The 24,932-nt window shown below is 35.3% G+C and overlaps 1 protein-coding gene across 2 annotated transcripts in view; it reads right to left on the bottom strand.

Moving 5' to 3' along the window:
• GRID2 (glutamate ionotropic receptor delta type subunit 2) overlaps positions 1-24,932 on the bottom strand; it is a 1,875,262-nt gene that overhangs the window by 1,538,941 nt on the left and 311,389 nt on the right. Inside the window, exon 2 of one of the 2 annotated variants that reach the window (XM_043971983.1) lies at positions 13,254-13,326. The exons of the other annotated variant lie outside the window; for it this stretch is intronic. The gene's annotated coding sequence lies outside the window, so the exon portion shown is untranslated. The remainder of the gene's footprint in view (positions 1-13,253; positions 13,327-24,932) is intronic. 2 annotated transcript variants of the gene reach the window in all.

Raw genomic sequence — 24,932 nt, 5'->3', positions numbered from 1 at the left:
CTCTTTAGGACACTTTAATCCATCCCCATATACTTTCTGATGTTTGCAAAAATAAAATTTTGTTATTCAAATTTCCTCCCCTTTGTATTTGTCTTTCTTTTGATCATTTGCAGAGTTTGTTTTGAAATTTTAAATTCTATCACTAAGCATCTTAGAGTTTTCAGTCTTGTTCTTTCTTCCCATCTCTTAGAGGCAACCTATGGATTTTTTCAGTTGGCATTTCATTTTCTGTGTTCAGAAGTTCTGGAAGGTTTTCTTCTGTTATTTCTTACATTATGGTTTTCAGGGTTTTTTTTTTTCTTCTTGCTATGTATTCTAGAAAACCTATGACCCATATCTTATTGTTTGTATCTTGTCTTCAAGATCAGTATAATGCATAGTGAGTATATTTCTTTTAATGTTACTGATTTTTGCTTCATTTCTTCTAGCTTGTCTTACTCTTCTGCATATTTGGATTTCCAAAGTCTTGTTACTTTTTATTTTCCAGTTGATTTCTTTAAAGTGGGGCACTCCTGTACCAAACTGTAGATAACTCTGGGGCTAAATATACTTATCCAGCTTTGTTCTGGGCATTTAAGAATATGAATGAATGGAAAAAAAATTTAATGAGTGCTTACCATGTACAAAGCACTATGCAAAGTATTGGGGATACAAACTGAAAAGCAACACACTCCCTGCTCTTAAGAATCTCACATTCAAATGGAGGAGATAACACAGGTAAGAGGTTGCAGCAGCAAGTCATGTGGGAATGTCCTATGGTCCTTAGGGTTCAATGACAAAGCATATGGTCATTCATCTTTGAGGTAATTTCTTATAGATAGATAGAAAGATAAATAGATAATAGATAAACAGAGACAGAGATGAATGACCATATTGAACCACTCAAGAAGAGTATGCTATGATTCCATGTTTTCCTTAAAGTCCACAGAGTCTTCTGTCTCATCAAGTCTTCCTTTGTTTTCTTTGTTTTGCAGTATTTATTCATAGATGACTGGACTTCTTCACTAGATCTGGAGGCCAAATTTCATTCTGCTCTTTATCCGATCAACTTCTCTTTTTATTTTCAAGATCACTGAGATTTTTCTTCATGAGATCTTTGTCACTTTCATTCTTTTTTCTTCTCTGTTTCCCCTATTGCTCACTTTCTGACTCTTCTCCCTATGATGGTAGTTTCTTTGGGTGCTGTGTCTCAAAGAAGCTCAGTGTCTTCCCATACCAGGTAATTCATTGCTCACCTGCCAAGATCTAGACCTGCCTTGAATGAGTTTAGGCTAAAAGTATTGATCCTAGCTTGATGCTGAGCACTTTTCCTAAAGCTTGGTAGAGTTTTGCACTCCCAACTCCTAAAAGAAACATCTATAATGTCTTATACCAGGGTTCTTTCCCACTCCCTCTGTTCCTCAGTTATCCAACCCAGCAATTACAATTCATTTTTGCACTGCTGATGCTATGGGGTTTTCTGCAATGGCACTAGCTTTCTGTCATGGACATAAGCAAGATTTTTCTCCTGAAATGTTGCCTAAGCATGGTTTTCCTATAGCAGTGCTTTCAAGTTTCCATAGCTAAAGGGCTACTGTGGTGCTGGCTCAAGGTCTCAAAGCAAGTCTATAGCCTGAAACTGGGTCTGCATGAGCGTAGAAAGAGGGAAGGATAATTGGAGTGTGGAGCTGGATTTTATTGCAAGTCTATTTGTCCTTGAGTAAGCTAGTGTGTAGGAGGTGGGAGAGCAGTCCTGGGTCAGCTCAGGGTAGGATTTTTTTTAACTTTTTGGATTCTAGGTCTCCTAGACCAGGACTTTAAAATTTTCTTTTCCACTGGTGACTCCTTTTCACCTGAGAAAATTTTATGAATATAGGTATATAAAAGAGGTGCACATGATATTTCACTGTTGCAAAATTTTTCTCAATGCCCATATTCAATTAAGCAATCCCATATGGTGTAATGACCCACAGTTTAAGAAGCTTTGTCCTAGACCATGAAAAAAGCTCAAGCTGCTTTATTTTCAGTGCATAATTTCTGTCTTGAGATCTTTGAGATCAATGAAAGTAACAAATAAAATGCCTAGTCCTCTGAATCTCTGAATCACCTGGTGCTAGGATAAAAGAATCAAGGAACAGGTAAGTGAGACAATACACCGGGAAAGGACACTCTGTGTGTGTGTGCATGCATGTGTGCATGTGTGTGTGTTTGTATGTATAAGAGAGAGGGGGAACAGAGCCGTAGGATGGAGGGTAAAGGGACTACATTCTACTAAACCTGAGGGGGAAAAAAAGGTCAGCATCCAGTGTGAGAGGAAGCTGATATACTTTGAGCTCCAGTGCCCAGGGAAACCACCATCAGAAGGAAAAGAGGCAGAAAGTCTAATAACTCATATCTTTCCTGTTTTGTTGTTGTTGTTGTTGTTGTTGCTTTTGATTTTGTTTTTTGGAAGGGCAATGAGGGTTAAGTGACTTGTCCAGGGTCACACAGCTAGTAGTAAGTGTCAAGTATCTAAGGCCAGATTTGAACCCAGGTCCTTCTGAATCCAGGGCCTGTGCTTTATCCACTGCACCACCTAGCTGCCTCCTCTACATGATTTTTTGAGGATTTGCAATCACATTTATTTACACTCATAAAAATCATCAGTATGTTATTATAATACATCCTTCCTAGTGATAGATTGTCAACTGCATATTAGCCATTTTTATTTTCTTCTCTACTTCAAGGATTATTCTTCTTGGATGACAGAATATAAACAAAATTTATGTTGAGCTATTTCTTCTCTCCATCAATTAACACTGTTCCAACTGACCTAAATAGCAGTGCTATCCTTTCTTTGATATCTTATTTCCTACAATATTCTTCTTTTTTATCCTCTACTTTCCTTTTCACAAGCCTTTCTGGGCTTGTGCACTCATAGCTTTGGACATTTGTAGAATGGAGATATCCATTTGTATCTATACTGAGATACCATGTCTTCTATCTTCTGATTTGTATTTTAAAACTAATTTAATTGGTCCTTCCTACTCCACGGTGGGGCTTTCTTTAGTACATGTGAAATTGTGTTGGTACCAATGAAACATGAATTGTCTATAATTTTTGCCATACTTGCTTTGTGTAAGGAATAAAATTACTTGGCTATCATCCATAATCACTGAACCTAATCCTATTTGGTCAGACTTTCCTCTAGTGTTATACTGTTAATAAATTTCCATATCTTTTATAATCCCAGGAATATTGAATATGACTAGCTAAAAGTAAACCACATCTTTTTCAACCCCTACTGCCTATTCTCTCATTTCCATCAATGACCAACAATGTTGGCTGTCTTCTGCAATTACCAACTCATAATTAGCAAATTTCCCTTTTAGATCTTTTTCTATCATGTTCTTGCCAACTTTTGATACTCCTGGAGACCTAGTTCCCCTGACACGACACTATATTCCCAATTATTCATTGCAGTAATCATTACATTTTATCTCATTAGCTTTGACACATTGGTCTTGCGGGGAAAGTTGCTCCCTATTTCTCATTCTGAACCCTACCTTAGGCACTATTACTTATCAACTTCTTTATTAGCTCAAATTTAGTACTCATTCCTGACACTGGTAGCTATTATCTTCTAGTCTACAGGGTCATGATGTCTTCTTTATTAAGGAGTTTAGTACCTGGATCACATTTTTTTCTCTCAAACACATCTCCTAGGAGACGTTAATATACAAATCCAAAAAAATACTAAAATGTTCTCATTTTCTGCTTTCTTGTCTTGCATCATCTACTCTTCCACCTCACCCAAACTGTACATGGGGATCATCATACTCTTGTTCTTTTTATTTCCCACAGGTTTTCCATTTCAATAAGCATAAACTCTGAAATCCCTTGATATAGATATAGATAATGTAGATATAGGTGTAAGCATAGATATAGATATAGATGAGATAGAGACAGATAATAGATGATATAGACAATCATAATTGTTTTTCTACCACTTACTATACTTTGTTCTTCCTAAACCTTTTCTTTGACCTCATATTCCTCCAACCTTTTGTGCAATCACAGGCCATCAATTCTACTCAGTTTCCTCAACTACAAAATAGGGATAATTACAATGCCTACCTGATAGATTTATTGTATCAAATGAGATACAATTTGTAAGGAACTTAGCACAGTACCTGGAACATAGTGGATGCTTAATAAATTCTTATTCCTTCCATACAAGTTGTTTCTTTTCCTATAAGCATTTATATATACCCTACTATGTGTTACATACTATGCTAAGCACTTTTAACAAATAGTATCTTATTTGATCCTCAAAACATACTGTTTTACATTTATAATACATATCCACTTGGTAGCAAAATTTGTCACTTTAACTCTACAACATATCCCATATCCAGCAAGTTGTCTGTGCTCACAAGGCCACATACATAATTCAGGTTCTCATCATTTCTCCATTGCAACTTAAAGAGGCACTACTCTAGTAAGAAAGAAAGAATCCCATCTACACTCTTCTCTTCAACCCAGGAGTTGGGGAAAAAGAAGGTGTTTTCCCATATGCATCTCTCAGGATAGATAACCTGAGATTAAAAAAGGGAAAGCAAATCACTATTTTATGTTAAAGGAATATGGAATGGAGGGTACATAACCATGAAGTAAAGGGCAGTGGGAACAGGAACTCTATGAACCTCACTTTCATCTAAAATGGATAGGTTGAACACAACAGTACACACATAAACATAGATATTTCAGTATAGAAACACATAAATCCAAAATGTAAATACACAAGCAAAGAGAAATGAGGAAGAAGAGGAGGACACAAGGTAAGGAGGATAAGAGAAGAGCTGCAAGAGAGAAAAAAATTGATTGACTTAAAAGAATCAAAATTATTAGGAAAATTACATCATTTCTAATACCTTATTTGTCAAGATAAATTATTATGCAATACAAATACTACTATTTGGGGAGTATGAATGTTATGACAATTAAGGAATTCATTTATTAATATAATTATTTTTATAGTGACATAATGATGGGCTCTGGCCAATTAAAATTTCTCCAAGTATTGAGGTCTGCCCTTATGGAAAGAGTGTTTTACAGATTCATATAGACCTAATATATACAAATATTTAGAGAATCTTTGTCTAGGAGCCAAAACTGGGAACTTAGAGGCACTTTCGTATTAAGGAATGACTAAAAAAAGCATTATATAATTGCAATGAAATGTTATTGTGCCATTAAAATGTACAATTTCAGAAGAAACTGAAAAGATCTTTATGAAGTAATATAGATCAAAGTAAGCAGAATTTAAAAAAATCTATATGAGAACATTATATAGAAAAATAACCAGAAGATTTTAGAAATTTGGCCAGTATACTAATCTACAACAAACTCAAATGAATGAGGAGAAACATACACTACCTTCCAGTTAAAGAGATAATGAGCTAAAAAAGAAAATAATAATAGCATATCCTTTCAGACATGTTTAATGTGGAAATTTGTTTTCCAGACTGCATAGCAATGTGTTGAAGGATTTGTGTATAATTTTTCTTTAATTTGATCAATGTCAGGGAGGGAGGAGGGAAGTCAGAGAGGCAGATGAAATTTTAAAAATATATTACTTGGCGGGCAGCTAGGTGGTGCAGTGGATAGAGCACCAGGCCAGGATTCAGGAGGATCTGAGTTCAAATCTGATCTCAAACACTTCACATTTACTAGCTGTGTGACCCTGGGCAAGTCGCTTAACCCTCATGGCCCCACAAAAATAAATAAATAAACAAATAAATGTGTTTTGTGTATATGTGTGTATAGTTACTTATTTGTTTGTTTGTTTGTTTATTACTTTGAAAAATAATTTTCTAGAAGCACTTGTTTGACCATATCCTCATATACTCAATAAACAACAGTGACTTCATAGGATCTAGGTCAAGAATAAATTCTATTAAGATTTTGAGGCCCAGCATCAACTATCCCAATGTAGCTTTCTAGTCTAATTACATATAATTCCCTTTCATACGCAATATTGCAATATTGTCTGGTCAAATTGGCATTCTTACTGATCTTTACATTTGTTGCCCCATCTGAGGTCTCTAAAGCTTTGGAATGACTGTCACCTATTTCTAGAATGCACAATCTCCCCAGCCTCTCTCTCTTAGAATCTCTACCTTTTAGCTTCTTTTGTGGTTTAGTTTACATGCCAACTTCTCTGCCTCCATCTCTTTCCCTTTCTGTACACATACACACACACACACACACACACACACACACACACACGAATCTAGTTTCTATGATGATCAAGAAAAAATATATGCATATATATGTACAGAGAGAGTGCTACATAGATATATGTATTATGTATGCATATAAATGTATATGTAGGTGTGCATGCATATATGCACATGTTCATATATATGGATGTGTCTCTCTGTGTGTATATGTTTATATATATGTGTATGTGTATATATATATATATATACACATATAGTATTGGTGGGTATGTATAAACACATGTTGTATGCATTTTGAATACAGCAATTCTTTTTATTTATTTTTTTATTTATTTGGAATTTCTTCCCCAACTTATATGTAAAATCAAATGTTAATATTACATTTTTTTTACCTTTTTTTTCTTTCAGGGCAATGGGGATTAAGTGACTTGCCCAGGGTCACACAGCTAGTAAGTGCCAAGTTTCTGAGGCTGGATTTGTACTCAGGTCCTCCTGAATCTAAGACTGGTACCTTATCCACTGCGCCACCTAGCTGTCCCCAACATTGATTTTTAAAACTTTGCATTCCAAATTCTCTTCCTCCCTCCTTCCCACACCCCTTAAAACCTCAACAAAACATTTCCACATTAGTCAGGTTGTGAAAGAAAACAAATAAAAATGATACCGTAAGTTCATTCTCTGTAGATGGATTACATTTTTCATAAGTCTTTCAGAGTTGTCCTGGATCATTGAATTGCTCAAAATAATCAAGTCATTTACAGCAGATCATCTTACAGTATTGCTGCTATTTTGTATACAGTCCATTTCACTTTGCATCAGCTCATGTACGTCTCTCCAGGCCTTTCCGACAACATCCTGCTAATCCTTTCTTGTAGCACAATAGTGTTCCATCATAATCTCATCCCACAATTTGTTCAGCCATTAACCAATTGATGGGCATCTCCCCAAATTTGAATTCAACTTTTTTATCTCTTTTTGGATATCTACCTAGTAGTGGTATTGTTAGTTCAAAGAGTATACATGATTTTACAGCCTCTTGGCTGTAGTTCCAAATTGCTCTATAGAATGTTTGAATCAGTTTACAACTTTACCAAATTGTACTAATGTCTCATTTCCCCCATATTCCCCACAACATTTTGTGCTATCCCATTATCTAATCCAATAGGTATGAGGTAGTGTCCAGAATCGTTTTGACCTGAATCTCTTCAATCAATAATGAGTTAGAGCATCTTTTTTCATATGGCTACAGAAGACTGATTATTTCATCTGAAAATTTCATGTCTTTTGATCATCTATCAATTGGGCAATGTCTCTCTCTCTCTCTCTCTCTCTCTCTCTCTCTCTCTCTCTCTCTGGGGCAATGAGGGTTAAGTGACTTGCCCAGGGTCACAGAGGTAGTAAGTATCAAGTGTTTGAGACCGGATTTTCACTCAGGTCCTCCTGAATCTAAGGCCGGTGTCTTCTCCACTGCATCACCTTACTGCCCGGAATGGCTCGCATTTTAACAAATTTGACTCAATTCTCTATGTGTTTGAGGACTGAGGCCTATCAGACAAACTTGCTTCCAATTCTTTATTTTTTTTTTACAATTACTATTACTAACTTATGCTAATTCTTGTATGTACTTTTCTCCCCTTTCTAGATTATGAGTTCCTTAATAATTTTATCATCATATCTACAGTTCCTATTGCAGTGTTTTGAATATAGCAAGAGCTTAGTATATACTTGTTGACCGGTTAAGTAAATATTGTTGATTGACAATATCAATCATACATGTGAATGCAGATCTTGATATTATAATTGATATAGGGAAGGTCCAGACTTCACCAGACCCTTAGCAAATATGGAGTTCAAATTTCGTTATCATAAAAATTTCAACAAGGGAAAAAGGAAAAGAAATAGTAGCCATACTAAATTCTAGGCAATTTGAATCATTTGCTTTCTGGAAGAAAGGACTACATTAAAGGTATCAATGATTACCTTTTAACAAGGAAAGCAGAGGGCATGGGTATACACTATTATGAAGTATTAAAATAGCAGGTTGGAATATTCTAATAGCAAAGGTTGTTGTGTGGAACAAATTAACAAGGAAAAAAATGAATTCTCTTTGTGAAACTCTTTCAAGAGAAATAATTGACTGGGTGATCAAACCTTAGTATAAGAAAGCAAATACCAAGGAAAGCAATTTGATTTGTCAAGTTCTTTTTTATCCTAAAAATGGTCTTTTAAAAAGGCAAATAGATTATTTGTAAATAATATTCATGCAAACTGTTCACTAGACAAGCACTATTTAGATTTGCCTCCGGAACAAGCTATTTTTCAGCGTAATTACTCATATAATATAGTATATTTGTTCTCAGCAGATTGTAGCAGGAAAATATGTGAGGAAATGCATTTGCATAAAAAACAGAGTTCTAAATAATTCATCCTTTTATTCATTCATTTTTTTCAACAGTGTTTTAAACACCAGGAGAACATATGAATCACAGATCTATGATTATAAATGAGCAGTACGTCTCTAGATAAAGTTGATGCTTTCAATTCAGTTGATATTAAATAGATGATTTGCTTTATCAAAAATGTTTTACTCTACCTAAAGTGTCCTATTCCCATGACAGTGACATTAATCTAATTCACTAGAGTACCACATAAAAATCCAGAATAAAGCAATCAGTTTTCATTACCTAAATGAAACCTCCCAAAATTATAATGAATGAACAATGATAAAGGAAGATCAAATTTGTGAAATTTATAAAAATAGAACATCACCAGCAATAACTGGAATTACATACAGTAAAACATAAAAGAAGGACTATGATTTTTAACTTCCGCAAATCTACTGAATGTAATAAAAAAAAAAAACTAATCCTAATTATGAAGGAAAGGCTCCTATCTTGTTTATTTTTAACATCCATAAACACGGTTTACTTTTCATGAAGACATTTCATTAGACATTGTAGGAATATGTGACACATACTAATTGTGTAATTCTGAGTACGTCACCAAACTTGATATTATTTGGGCAACTCTAGAATTTATTCTGCATGTTACATATACATGAACACTTTTGTCTGCTCTAATAGAAGCACCTTGAGGTCAGAGAGAGTTCTACTTTTGTATTTTTACCCCTTTAATCTTGACTAGTGTCTGTGACAAAACAGGTGCTTAAGATATATTAATTAGTTGATATCTAGTAAATCATTGCTGGATTGCAATCTCAATTGGATGAGAGTTCTCTTCATTTTTGAAATCACATCTCTAACTCAATAATCAAATGGAATATGACATTGATGATAAAGAATCTAGTTACAACTAATGTAGATCATTTAAAGGAAAACAAAAAATAATTTCTTAGGTACAATTTTGAAAATGGCATTATATTCATTGTACTTCAGCACATGTGGGGCACTTATCTGTTTTCCTGGGTTTATGAGGAAAAGGATAAAATATGAAAGATACAAGAAAAATGGGGTAAAGGAGGAGTGGAAGAGAATGTGATCTAATGAAATAAAATGACACCAGATTATGAGTAAACTGTGAAAAATATAATAATTGAAGTAGGGCATACTTTGGAGGGTAAGTTAAAAAGAAAAGTCAGGTGAGAGAAAAGATATTTTGTGTTAGAATATTTATTATGATTTCCATTTTACTACTTTTATATTCATTCTTGATGCAGCTCTTCAATAAATTAGGGGAAAAGATGGGGAGGACTATTAGGTATTTATAGGATATACAGATATAAATATATATATACATACTGTATGTATATATGTGTATCTCTTCTCTATGCATATATACATATATGTACACACAGACATATGTGTGTGAGTGTCTTTGTGTCATCCAGTAATTTTTCAGTCATATCCAACACTTGGTGAACCCATTTGGGGTTTTCTTTGCAAAGACACCAGAGTGGTTTGTCATTTCTTTCTCTAGCTCATTTTACAGGATTAAGTAACTTTCCCAAGGTAAGACAGGAAATAAATGCTGGAGGCAAGATTTGAACTCAGGAAGATAAGACTTTCTAACTCTAGGTACAGCACTCTGTCCACTGTACCACCTAGCTGCCCTACACCACACACACACACACACACACACACACGTACACACACTTAAATTCCTTGGATAGTCAGTGAACTAGTGAACTAACACTTATATTCATATTAATGGTGCTATAATTTTCACTTGCAGTCTAGTATTCTTTTAAGAGTTTGTCTCTTTGTCATTCTCATATCTCATAAGTGATATATTGTCTTCTCTATGTCTTCTATTATTCCATGTTTTATCAGTTGGCTTTCTGCTGAGGACTTTCTAGCCTGTTTGAATTATGACTGAGGGAATGAAGGACTTATTCAGTCCTTCTCTTGCAATTCCACACACATACACACACACACACCCATACATACATACACACACACACACACACACACACACACAAAATGCTTATGTGGCTCATCTGAGGATTTCAAAGAATTCATAGTTAAAATGGAGGAGGCTTCACATTTCTTTATGTGGATGCAAAGAATGATATTCTAATTGCTATTTTCCTATTAAATTAGTAATTTGACCTATGTGTCGAGATACAAATTCTGTACACCTCAGAAAATTATTCCATCTTGTAGAGGTCATGCAAGCTCTCTAATTGGTATGAAAATTTAACTACTACATCAGTATTCTTTATTCAGACTCCCTGCAGTCTTCATGAGTCTGTAAAGAATACTTGATGAGACTGAAAATAATTCACTTGATTTTGATAGGAAATTTGTGGCTCAGCAGCCAGCTTTTCTTTCTTTCTCTTACTCCTAATTTGTTTCCTGTCTTTTTGTACCTGGAAGAGAAGGGTGTTGTTAAATTTTGATTTTTTCATATAATCCTTATTGACTATACTCAATGTACAATATTTTCTTTTATATTTAATGTGAAAAGATGTGATATTTCAAACAAATATTTGTTGCTAAGCATAGCTCTGCTCCTTCCACCCCATCCCCATCCCCATCCTAGTACTAATTAACTGCACAGGTACTTTAGAGTCTGCTTCTGGAAATGTGATACATCAGTGATAAAAGTATTTGATGTTTTAGAAAATCTAATACATGACTTTGCTCATCTCATGCCCCATTAGAGGGAATTATTTTTAAGAGGAAACTACTTTCAATTCTACCAAATATACTATGACTCTCCATATTGACTGATGTGATGAAGGAAGGAAGGAAGGAAGGAAACAATTTTTCATTAATTGGTTAGTATATGTCAGGCATTGTGCTTAGCACTTTATTTCATTTGATCCTCATAAAAACCCTTGGAGTTTGGTGATATTACTCTCATTTTATAATTGAGGAAACTGAGGAAGACAGGGGTTAAGAAACTTCCCCAGGGTCACACTTTTAGTAAGTGTCTGAGGCCAGATTTCAACTCAAGTATTCCTTATTCCACTGATAAGTGTAGAAACATGAGTCTTTACCTACCCTTCTATCAGGAAACCTTTGTGATGTGTCAACTAATGCCAGAGGCTACAACCAAGTGAATTGGAACTAATTCACTGGCTACTCCTGACTCTTTTGCCTTTTGTTTCCCTGAATAGATGACTGAGTAGCAAGCCCAAAGAAGTCTATGAGTGCCAAGACTACAGTATCTACTAGAGAGAGGAGTTGTGGCAGTAGTCCATACCACAGATCTTGACTGAGAAATGGATGAATATTTAGTTTAGATGAGGTTTGGTTAGTAACAGAGTGATAGCAAAGTGTTGAATTTAAAAATAAAATTATTAATAAGCAATCACACAAACTTTTTAATGTTCTTTTTAAGCTTAGGTGTCATTTTCCCAGCAGATTTTATGAGCAGTTATTTTAAATTATTGCAGTCTTCTATTAATACATGCTTGTTAGTTCTTTTTTATTAGATATTTTTTAATTTTTTGAATATGTAAGAATAAATTCCCTGCCCCATACCTGATCATATGGAGATTCAAAAGCTATACAGAATTGCTCATTTACTCATTCTTTTTGGAGAGATTCATGATGTGAGCTATATGTAAATTTGTTCCCTGGGTGCAGAGGTGGGGGGTTAATGAGTCAGTGATTTATGTGAATAAGGAGCCTTGTTTCTTTTCATTACAGGTAAATTTCGGAGGACTAAAAGCAGTATAAACCACACAACTGGGGTACAGAATGAAGAGTGGTTCAGTACCCCGGTTCCTGTGGACCGAACTGAGTAGTGTCTTACCTCAATGGTCAATAAGAAATTTTGATAAGATTGTGGTAAGGGAAGTTCCAAGGATAAAGTAGAGCATATACAGAAGATAACTTGAAGATCTGGTTGGAAGGTGAACTCAAGTAATTGTTCTCCCCAAAATCTTAACACCAAAAAAATTGGTATCTTAAAAGCTAAGTAGTGCAGCAGATTGAGCACTGGATCTGGAGTCAGGGAGATCAAAGTTTAAATACTGTCTCAAACACTTACTGGCTGTGTGACTCTGGGCAATTCATTTAATCTGTTTTCCTGTTTTCTCATCTGTAACATGAGGATATTCATGACACCTAACTCTCAGAGTTGTTGTATCACAAGGGATTAAGGTTTGCTATGTAAATGCTATATGCCTGTTTACTTTTTGCCAAGTCAAATATGGGATGCCAACTAGCATTCATCAATGTCATTAGAGACAACATGGGATAGAGAACTGGCCTTGAAGTAAAAAAGAAAGCGGTGCAAGTCTAATGTCTGACACATTCTGTTGGTGTAATCTTGAGCAAATCACGTAATCTCTCAGTGCTTTTGACAATTTTTTAAAATTCCACATTGCATAGTATACTGTTATTGTTCAGTTATTTCAGTCATCTCTGACTCTTTGTGGCCCCATCTGGTGTTTCCTTGGCAAAGATAAGAGAGGGGTTTGCCATTTCCTTCTCCAACTCATTTTACATATGAAGAAACTGAGGCAAATGGGATTAAGTGATTTGCCCAGAGTCACACAACTAGTAAATGTCTGAGGCCAGATTTAAACTCAAGTCTCCCTGACTCCAGTACTGGTGCTCTATCCACTGTTCCACCTACCTGTGGGCACAACTCTGCCTTGATAGAGGGAATTCCTTCACTGTGAGTTTCTTGGGTCAATGGAATAACAAGTCTGGTTGGAAAAGAATGTTAATTAATGTTAGATTTAAAGAGGTAAGGAAACTTAAAGATTGATGATTTGTTCTAACCCCCTACTTTTATAAATAGGAGACTAAAGCCCAATGAGGATACATAATTTGCCTCTCATCACATAGCTACTAAGGTGTCAGAACCAAGATATGACCCAAATGCCTTCGGTATTAAGAATGATATCTAGAAATGTTTAGAAAAGAGTTTTGAAAGCTGCATATGGAAAACAAAATTAGGATTTTATTGATTTTTTGTGATAGAAAACAAATCATAATGATATAGATTTGGAAGGAGCTTAGATACCATTTAATCTAATCCACTCATATTACGAATGAACCAATTAAAAGCCATTTATATAAAATTCCTTGTCTGATGTCACCTAGATACAAAAACCTGGCAAAACCAGGTGGTGAAAACAGTTCCCTGGCTCCAAGCACACTTTCTATTATACAACACATCTTTTCCAGTATTTAAATGGTTATACTTAAAAGTTAAATAATGGCATTCTTTTTTAACGAAAATCATTCAATGAACTTTTGGGGGGGGCGCAGGGCAATGGGGGTTAAGTGACTTGCCCAGGGTCACACAGCTAGTAAGTGTCAAGTGTCTGGGGCCGGATTTGAACTCAGGTACTCTTGAATCCAGGGCCAGTGCTTTATCCACTGCACCACCTAGCCACCTCCCTCAATGAACTTTTTAAACAAAATATTTGTTATTCCCAAGTATATATAATACATGTATATAGCAAACTATTTATAATCTTAAATTCTGCATTAAGTGCTAAGTTATTGGCTAATTTCATATTTTACAAAAACTTATAAATACTTTAGATGCAAAATGTTTTCATTTATTTGGATGCTTACAGAAATAGTCTCAGGTTGCAAAATTAAAATACTGGAGTGGATAGTATTAAAATATTTTACCTATGCTACCTAATATAAATTAAATTGGGGGTATCAGTTTAATAAATTATAGACAACCAAAGTGAATAATTTGAACTCCACTTAGGCTTTTTAGAATGGTTTTCTGTGAAGGATGCATGGTAGGTATAAGTAGACTTCAGAATATTACTAATGAAAATTTGGAAACAAGATGTCATGCAAAAAAGACACCATCAAGGAGATAGGCAAGTCATGTAGTAGAAATGAAAAACACTCTGAGTTTTACACAGCTTGGATAAAATGTCAGGAGAAAGATGAACTTATTGTATTTATAAAAGGACAGGTGAAGGCTGGCTGCATTATGATCTACCACAGTGGAGGAGACTATCACACAGAAGAAATCACAGATCCATCTAAGCACCTGGTGAGCTACCACACTAAAATTAATTGGAAAACTGGACATATTCCATTAATTTTGTGCTTTGTAGACATGGTCCCAACCATAAGCTCCCTCAGACTTTTGTATTCTAAAATACTGCTAGCTAAGATACGTAAATGAAAAAGGAGTGAATGATGCTGTTGGTTTTTTCACACAAGCTTTAATTCTAGTTTCAAAGATTACCTTAGAGCAAATGTTGGAACTCTCATTAAACATCAACCATATACTTTAAAAAAAAAGGAGGAGGAGGAGGAGGAGAAGATGAAGAAGAAAAAGGAGGAGGAGGAGGAAGAGGAGGGAAATGAATACAGATATATGCAATTACTTTTAGTGGATTATTTCTAAGATTCTTCCCAGGTCTTAATTCTCTCATTTATTTCAAGAAAAATTTTATTAAAATATAAATCACTAGGGAGCAGCTACATGGTGCAGTGGATAAAGCACTGGCCTTGGATTCAGGAGGACCTGAGTTCCAATATGGCCTCAGACACTTTACACTTACTAGCTGTGTGAGCCTGGTCAAGTCACTTAACTCTCGTTGCCTCATAAAAAATTGTATATATATCTCTCACTACAGATGAAGTGTCATATGAATTATTTGATTATATATTTTCCAAATTTAATATAATATTAAAATGTCAGCAAAATTTATCTCTTAAAACATCTTCAGATATTACTGTTACAAAATTAGCACTATCTTTCTTGATGATTTTATTAGACATGGGTTCAAATATCACGTTTTTCAGATTACCCATTAATCTATATATCCATGCCACATCTCACTCCTGATCTTCAGTTCCACATATCAAACTCTGCTGAACATGTCAATCTATATGTTCCAGAGGTATCTATATATCAGCATGTCCAAAATCAATTTTTTCTACCCACCACAACCATCTTTCCTACTAACTTGAAACTACTACTTTCCCAGTCACTAAAACCTACAATCTAGGAATCCTCCTGGAATCTTTACTTTGACCCCGCACCCATCCAATCAGTTGCAATGTCATGTCAAATCTACCTCTTTCACAGCTCTCCTATCACTAATCTCCAATGAATTTAGGTCCTCTATTCTCTCCCTCCTCCACACAGGTTTCAAATTTATATTACAAAATTACAGGTGTGACCATGCATACTTCAGTCACATCCTGTTGATTTGGGGATACAATGTAACTTCATAGGTTTGTCTTAAAAATCAGACTCTAATGTTTATATTTTTAGGTTGAAAATTATACATTGTTCCTTTTGCAATGTGATGAAATAATGGGATTTAGCAGATACTCAAAGACCCACCTGGAGATTAATCAAGACTGATTAAATCAAGTGAGAGTGATTGATTGCTGATTAAGCCTACTTCAAGTTAATTGGATTGTATCAAGTTAATTGGATTGTGATCATACCTGGCTATCCCTTAAGAAGGTATAATTCTCAGAAACTAGACTATGAACTCAACTTGAGAACACCTTCAAAGACAATGGATTTGGATGATGCCAACCAATAACCTTGAAGCCAGTGTTAGGTAGTGTAACGATTGGAATAACGCCACCTGCTGGATACTAACTGTAGAAGAGTTCTGCCCATGAAGCGAAGGTCTTTGAGGGCAAGACCAGGAGTCTTGTCTTTGGTATCAGGAAGTGACGCAGACTAGTGGGAGGAGGAAGGAAGAGACTGGCGCGGAGTCTCGGCGCTTCTTTCCTCTGGACTCTGGCGGAGAAGGGAGCTAGAAATGCGCTCTCCCTTTAATAGATAGGAATCTAGGCCTTTCTCTCTCTCTTTACCAAATTCTTATTCTCCTTAATAAATGCTTAAAAGTCTAACTCTTGCTAAAGCTTATAATTTATTGGCGACCACTCATTAGATATTTTAGACAGACTAGCTAGAATTTTGAGAAGGAGGGAATGTAATGGAATGTACTAAATTTGATCATTGACAACGCTATGCTAAGGTTTAGTAAAAAATCCAGCAATTCAGTTAAAGAAGAAGAATCCAGCTTTCCAGACCAGAATCCAGCTTCCTCCTGATGACATCTTACCACTCCAAGAAGACAAGAGAACTGAGAAAAGACTTCCAAAGACTTAATTATTTTTTACTGTTTCATCAAGGAACACCTGTTCCTAGAAGAAACAAAGGGGGGAATGTGATGAAATAATGGGATTTAGCAGATACTCAAAGACCCACCTGGAGATTAATCAAGACTGATTAAATCAAGTGAGAGTGATTGATTGCTGATTAAGCCTACTTCAAGTTAATTGGATTGTATCAAGTTAATTGGATTGTGATCATACCTGGCTATCCCTTAAGAAGGTATAATTCTCAGAAACTAGACTATGAACTCAACTTGAGAACACCTTCAAAGACAATGGATTTGGATGATGCCAACCAATAACCTTGAAGCCAGTGTTAGGTAGTGTAACGATTGGAATAACGCCACCTGCTGGATACTAACTGTAGAAGAGTTCTGCCCATGAAGCGAAGGTCTTTGAGGGCAAGACCAGGAGTCTTGTCTTTGGTATCAGGAAGTGACGCAGACTAGTGGGAGGAGGAAGGAAGAGACTGGCGCGGAGTCTCGGCGCTTCTTTCCTCTGGACTCTGGCGGAGAAGGGAGCTAGAAATGCGCTCTCCCTTTAATAGATAGGAATCTAGGCCTTTCTCTCTCTCTTTACCAAATTCTTATTCTCCTTAATAAATGCTTAAAAGTCTAACTCTTGCTAAAGCTTATAATTTATTGGCGACCACTCATTAGATATTTTAGACAGACTAGCTAGAATTTTAGCCCTTTAACAGCATACTTTATGATCTAGCCAAACTCTCCAAATTGTTTTCCCATTATAAAACATTCTATTTCCCACTTTTATACTTTTGCACATGTGGTCTCCAATTGCTAGTGGCTCTTATAAGATCGTAGAATAATAGATTTAGGTCTAGAAGGGATCTTAGAAGTCTGTCCTTACCTTCATGACTTGGTACCCAAAGCTTGGTACCCAAAAGGTTCAATTTAAGTGCTTCTCCATTGAAGACTTCTTTCCTGATTTCCTTTCCTCAGCCATACCTTTGTGATACAAATGTGTGTACATACATACATAATACATACATACATACATGCATACTTACACATTCACTTATCTATAATGTGTTGTATCCCACCAGTAGATTGTAAGGTCCTTCATTGTGCCATTTAATTTTGATATTTTTATTCTCAGTACATAGGAATATACCTGACATCTAGTAAGCATCTGATAATTTATTGATTAAAATTGTCTACCCACTGAGAATGAAAAAGAAGCAAGTTAAAATCTTTTAGCTTTTAAAACATTCTAGGGGCAGCTAGGTGGCACAGTGGATAGAGCACCAGCCCTGGATTCAGGAGGACCTGAGTTCGAATCCGGCCTCAGACACTTAACACTTACTAGCTGTGTGACCCTAGGGAAGTTACTTAACCCCAATTGCTTCACCAAAAAAAAAAAAAAAATTAAAACATTCTAAATTCACCCCCTTCCACACCAAAGAAATACTACCTCTGCCTCATCCTCTTTGCTTGCAGCACTAGGACAAAAGCACATGAAAGAATTACCTTTTTTAAAAAATCTAAGGCTCATAGGAAATGTTCTTCCACACATGCAAGAGATATTTTGTATTTTTATCTCCCACATTGAGCGCAGTGCTTGGTGCATAGTAGTTACATAATAAAGGTTTTTTTATTAAGTAGGAGATTGTAAACCCCAGTCCCACTACTATACATATGTGTTATGAAATATGTTCTCTCAGTCTTCCTCTCTTGAGTAAGTATAACTTAATTTAAAAAAAAATTAATAGAAAGACATATTTTAAAATGTAATTCAAATTTTAGGCAATTATTTATCTTCTTATCTATTCATCTATTGATTTTATTTTTGTATCTTCATACAATTGCTTTTTATTCCCTTCTGTGACTTCCCTTCTTTCCAAGCTTTAAAGTTACATCAGTATTGAAGAATAGAGCGAAAGTTCTAGAGTAGAAATATTTCAAATTTAGTACAGCACTCAGATTTACTACTTCCAACCTGCAGCATTCCGGGACAAGTCTAGTCTCTCCGTGCCTCTTTTTCCTCATCTGTATAAGCAGTAGGTTGGGATTAGATCTCTAACTTCTTCTATCTCTTAATCCTATGACAACAATTAATGGGTGGGCAGAATTGGAGAGCTTTAATAAGTGGTAAGATCTCATTTTTCTTAACCTCTGTACTGCATTTGACAATACCAATACTGATTCTTCTCTTCTTTCTCTGTTTTGCTGACATTTCTCTCATGTCCTTCCAATATCCCTTTCTCTCTTTTTTTGTTTACACTACTAGTTCAAATCAAATATAACATAATACTATTTACTGAATGTCTACCATCCAAACTGTGTTTAACCTTTAATCCAGCAATACTGCTATATCTTTATGCCAAAGACATTCAAAAATGGGAAAATGTCTTATTTGTATAAAAATATTTATAGTAGCTCTTGTTGTAGTGGCTAAGATTTAGAAATTGAGGGGGTCCATCAATTGGGGAATGGCTAAACAAACTGTGGTATGTGTTTATAAGGGAATATTATTGATGTTTAAGAAATGACAAGCAGAATGACTTCAGAAAGGCCTGGAAAGATTCATACAAAGTCATGTATAGTGAAGTTAGCAGAACCAGCAGAACATGGTGAACAGTGACAGCAAGATACTTCGATGGCATAACTATTCTCAGCAATACAAAGATCTGAGACAATCTTAAGGGACTAATGATGAAGCATACTATCCACCTCCAAAGAAATAAGTGACATTGATTGAACAGGGACTGAAATACACTTTTGTTTGTTTTCCTGTTGTTAAGGGCTAAAATTCTAGCTAGTCTGTCTAAAATATCTAATGAGTGGTCGCCAATAAATTATAAGCTTTAGCAAGAGTTAGACTTTTTAGCATTTATTAAGGAGAATAAGAGTTTGGTAAAGAGAGAAGAAAAGGCCTAGATTCCTATCTATTAAAGGGAGAGCACATTTCTAGCTCCCCTCTCCACCAGCGTCCTCAGGAAAGAGCCTCAGAGCGAGTGCCAGTCTCTTCCTTCCTCCTCCCACTAGCCCGCGTCACTTCCTGACACCAAAGAAAAGACTCATGGTCTTGCCCTGAAAGACCTTCACTTCATGGACGGAACTCTCCTACAGTAAGTCTCCAGCAGGTGGCGTCATTCCAATCGTTACACTGTACTATACAAAATATCTAATATTGTAATGTTATAAATAATTGCACATGTATAACCTATATCTGATTGCTTACCACCTCAGAGTGTGGGCAGAGGAGGGAGGGAGGGAGAGAGGGAGGGAAAGAATTTGGAACTCAAAATTTTAAATAAAAATGTTTATTAATTAAAAAATAAATGGAAAATTCAGTTCAGTCTTTCACTATTACATCCTCACTTATCTATATTGATAATTAATATGGCTTCCTATCTAAGCAGGTCTCCTTGCCAATGTGCCATCCTGTTTGCTTTTAGCCTTAAAGTTTATACTGGTGCTGGCATGAAATAATTTCCTTACTTTCTTTTTCTTAGTCATAATTTTCTTCAAAGTTTGCCTTAAGAATGAACTTCTCCAGGAAATCTTAAATGACCACTGTTCTTATGACTACATCCTTGTTTTATGTTTCCTTGGGACTCGAAATTCAATAAAAACAACATTATTACACATTTCCTTTGTTCTCCAGAAGTTTTATAACTTTATGATTTTCCTGCACATACATAAAATCTAATTTTGTGGAAATAGAAATTTATCTAATTGGATTTGGGAGATGTTAGATACTATATTCTCTCTTCCAGTTTACTAAGTAATTATTATTCCCATTATGTATGTAAGTTGTTGAACTATTCAAAAGGTTTCTTCAGGTATAGTGTCAGATTACATTTCTTTTTTTCCCTTTACTTCTGTCTCTCTCTGACATCTAAATTAGAGTTATAAAATAAAATTAATATTCCCCTTAAGCACTAAAAACAGGCATATTATGGTCAATTAAAGGGCATTGTTTCTAACAAAGAAAAAAATGTTACAGGACTACGCCACTAACCCTATTTATCATGGCAAAAGATTAGTGCTAAAAATGCTGGACAGCTCCTTTCTCCTGGAAGGTTAAGATCAAGGATAGAACTTTCTGAAACTCATCCACCTCCTCTTTTCGTATAACCTGTTAAACTTTGCTTCTTGAAAGAGTATATAGGTTGAGAGAATTCATCATTGCTCTCCATTTTCCTTTAGTATCAGACTTGCTAGATTACTGTAATTCAGAGAATTAAAAGTTTTACCTCACCAGTCTTGGTGATCCTGATATAGAATACAGACTCATAAATGTCCTCTCTTGTAAATGTATTTGGAAATATTCATTTAATGCTTCAGCTATTTTAGTATCTTGGATGACTACATTTTCCATTATGATTTGTAATACTGTATCTTTCTCCTCCTCTGACCTCTTTCTTATGCAGAACTAAAAAATTCCTAATGTGCCTAAATCTCTTGAATTACACATTCCTACATATTTTAAACATATTCAATTTTCCTCTGATCAATTAATATTTGAAAAGAATTTATTGAGTGCAATATTGTATTCTATAACATTTGTAGCTTGAACTTGCTATTTTGACATCTCTTCCTGACTTGGAGGGAACTCTAGACTCAGCTAGATATCATAGTAAATAGAATGGAGTGCAGAAGACCTGGCTTATAATTATGCCTCAGAATTTTATTAGACGTATGAGCCTGAGCCAATAGACATTTAACTTCTCTCATCCTCTGATTCTTCATCTATAAAATGGGAATAATAGTCCCTACCAAATAATGTTTTTATGGGGTTAAAATTTCATACTCACACATATGTATATGTATATATATATATGTGCATATATGTATATGTTTATATTAATACACAATCCAGATGTATGTGCATATATTCATATATTTGTAAACAATAAAGTGATATATAAATGTTAGCTATTATTCTCAAAGTCTACATCAGTGAACTGACAGTGAGCTTTGACAGGTTCTAACATGCTAAAGAGGTTTAAAGTACAACTCTAAAGACATTTTTGTCTAATTTTAAAATGATAAGTCTAACTAAGTATAGAGAGATTTTTCAGCAACAGGATGGCCACTTGACTCAGTTATTTGGTCACAATTTTAATTCCATTCCTGATGCTTATTGCCTTTGGAACTGTAAGCAAGTTACATAAATTCCCTGTTCTCATTTTCTTTATTAAAAATGAAGAGGTTAGACTAGTTGGTCTCAGAGGTCTCTCAGCGCTAAATCTAGGATCTAATGATCATATGAACTTATGAAAGAGAAAAATATTTCAAAATATTGAAGCAAGCCTGAATTTCCATTTCTAAAGTTGGTTAAAAATCTTTTGTTCCCATCTGATTTTTCCTTAAGTTAAAAAAAAAATGAATGATCATCAACAAACACAAATATTTCAATGTTTAAAGAAGAGTAAGAGGATAACATAAATACCACTGAAACTATTTCCTCAGCAATTCCCTTACTCCATTGACTTAATGGGATCATAGGCATTTAAAATTAATCTACCCATTTTGAAAGGATTGTGATAGTTTAGGTTCATTGTGAATCCATTAAATATCATATATCTGTGTAGTAGACATAGCACATATATATTTATGTTGTACACATACGCATATAAATAATATATAGCATTCCTTGCCCTCAAAAAACCATAAATAAATGGGAAAGATAACAAGGAAACAAATATGTAGAAGCAAGTTTTAGATTATATTAATAGGAATTGTTGTTCTTTTGTGCTTTGTTCTCAAAGAGGACCATGATATTGGTGTTATGTCATGACTTGAAATGAATTGGATTTAAGTGAGGAAGGGCTGTGCAAAGTCAACAGTCTCATTCTCTCTTCCAGAGTCATCTGGTTCCAGTGGCAAGATATATATCAGAATGATTGGAGATGGCCCCAGATGTTTTAAGGCAATTGGGGTTAAGTGACTTATCCAGGATTACACCACTACTAAGTATCTGACTTCAGATTTGAACCCAAGTTCTCCCAACTTCAGGGCCAGTGCTCTATCCACTATACCACCTAGCTGCTCCATATTAAGAAGAATTAAATAAGAGATAAAAGATACTACAATTAAGAGGTATTGGGAAAAATTTCCTGTAGAAGATAGGAATTTAGTTGGAATTTAAAGGAAGTCAAGAAAGCCAGTAAAGAGAAATGAGGCAAGAGAGTATCCCAGACTTGGGGGACAGCCAGGAAAAAAAACATCAGTACTTGATGGATGGAGTGTCTTGTTCATGGAATAGCAAGAGGTCCAATGTCACTGAATCAAAAAGTACAGTGTGGAAAGCAAGGTTTAAGAAGACTGAAATGCTAATGGAGGGTATAGGTTATAAATATCTTTGAATCCCAAATAAAGGATTTTGCATTCAATCTTGGAAGCAAAAGGGAGTCACTTGAGCTTATTGAATGAGAAGAGATAACATTGTCAGACCTGTATTTTAAGAGAATCACTTTGGCACCTGGACAATGAATTGGAGTGGGGAAAGACTTGAAGCTGACAGACCCACCAACAGGAGGTGATGAAGGACCACATCAGAGTAGTGGGACTGGGAAAATTGTGTTGCCCTCTATATTAAGAGGTAAGTTAGGAGGGGGAGAGGGTTTAGGTGAAAAGATACTGAGTGGAAAGATACTTTGGACATATTGAGTTTAAAATGTCTTTTGACATGCAGTTCAAGATGTCTGAAAAGCTGTTAGAGATGTGAGATTAGAGGTCAATAGAGAGGTTAGGGCAGGATAAGTAGGTCTGAAAACCATCAGCATACAAATGGTAATTGAATTCATGGTACCTAGTGAAATCAACAAGTTTAGTAATAGAGAGGAAATGAGAGGAGGGCCCAGGATGGAATTCTGTTATCAGAAGGCATCATGTGGATGAGGATTCATCAATGGAGACATAGAATGATTTATCAGAGAGTTAGGAGGAGAATCAGGAGGGAATGGCAACCTGAAGACCTAGTGAAAAGGGAGTATCAAGGAGAATAGAGTGACAAACAGTGTTAAAAGCTGCAGAAAGTTTGAAGAGAATGAAACTTGAGAAAAGAATATTAGATTTGGCAAATGAGAGGTTGCTAAAAGTAACTTTGGAAAGCAAAGGAAGGTAACTTTGGAGAGAGCAGTTTTCATAGAATGATGAGGTCAGAAGTCTCTAACTGTAAGTGTAAGGAGTTCAGAAGAGAATGAGAGGATAAAAAAGTAAAAGCTCCTATTGTACACTGTCTTTTCAAGGAGTTTATCCAAGAAGGTCAGAATAAATTTAGGACAATTATTGCCAGTGTTGGAAGAACCAAGTGTTTGAGGATGGGGGAAACACGGGAATATATGTTGCTAGTAAGGAAGCTACAAAAAGAGATTGAAAGTAAATGATAAAGTCAAAATAGCAGAGGAGGCAATGTGTTGGAAGAGACCAGATAGAATGAGATTGTTTGAGCTAGTAAAGGAGTTAGTTATAATAAGTAGTAAGGTCACCCCATTATGTAAAACAGGGTGAAGGAGAAAATAATGGAAGGAGGTCATGTGTTATATGAGCTAAGGAAGGAAAGGAAAGAACTCACAGAAATTGCTAAATGATAAACTATGCATTTTCTTCATGTAATAGCAGTCTTATTCTTTCATGTGGAATATGTCTTACCTAAGAAAACATGGAGGGGATTTTCTTTTTAAAGTATATAACTAAAGTATGAAAACACTTTACATGCAATTGATGTTTATCATAATTTTGTGGATAACTTATATAACAAAGAAAATTTCCTGACTTGGAAACTGACAATCATCACAAATATTTTAAGCAAATTACAAGTCATTTCTGATTAAAATAATACAACAACAATAAAAGCAAATCCAAGCCACCACACATGTGAGGGATCATTCCAAGAACAGCACTAAAGCATGAAGTTGTTTCTCAGTTGATCTGAGATGGAAAGATGATGACAATGGCCTGTAATGTTATCAGTGCCAGAACTCATTCCATAGTGACCCTTCTGTATCTTAGAGTTTGAGAAGTTCTTGAAGTTTGGAGTCATTAAGTGATTTAAAGATATAGACCATTTGGGGGCAAGCTGGTCTTAGAAGCTTCCAAATAGACAATGAAGGCATGGGGATGGTGAAGAACTAAGGACTGACATAGGAAGCTGATATAGGTAAGGAGAAGCAGAATGATTCAGTAGGAATGTTTGACTTGGAATGAAAAGATTG

Source organism: Dromiciops gliroides, chromosome 6 (assembly GCF_019393635.1).
Source record: "Dromiciops gliroides isolate mDroGli1 chromosome 6, mDroGli1.pri, whole genome shotgun sequence".
Lineage (NCBI taxonomy): Eukaryota > Metazoa > Chordata > Mammalia > Microbiotheria > Microbiotheriidae > Dromiciops > Dromiciops gliroides.
The sequence above is the reverse complement of the archived record's forward strand: the minus strand, read 5'-3'. Positions and strand labels throughout refer to the sequence as shown.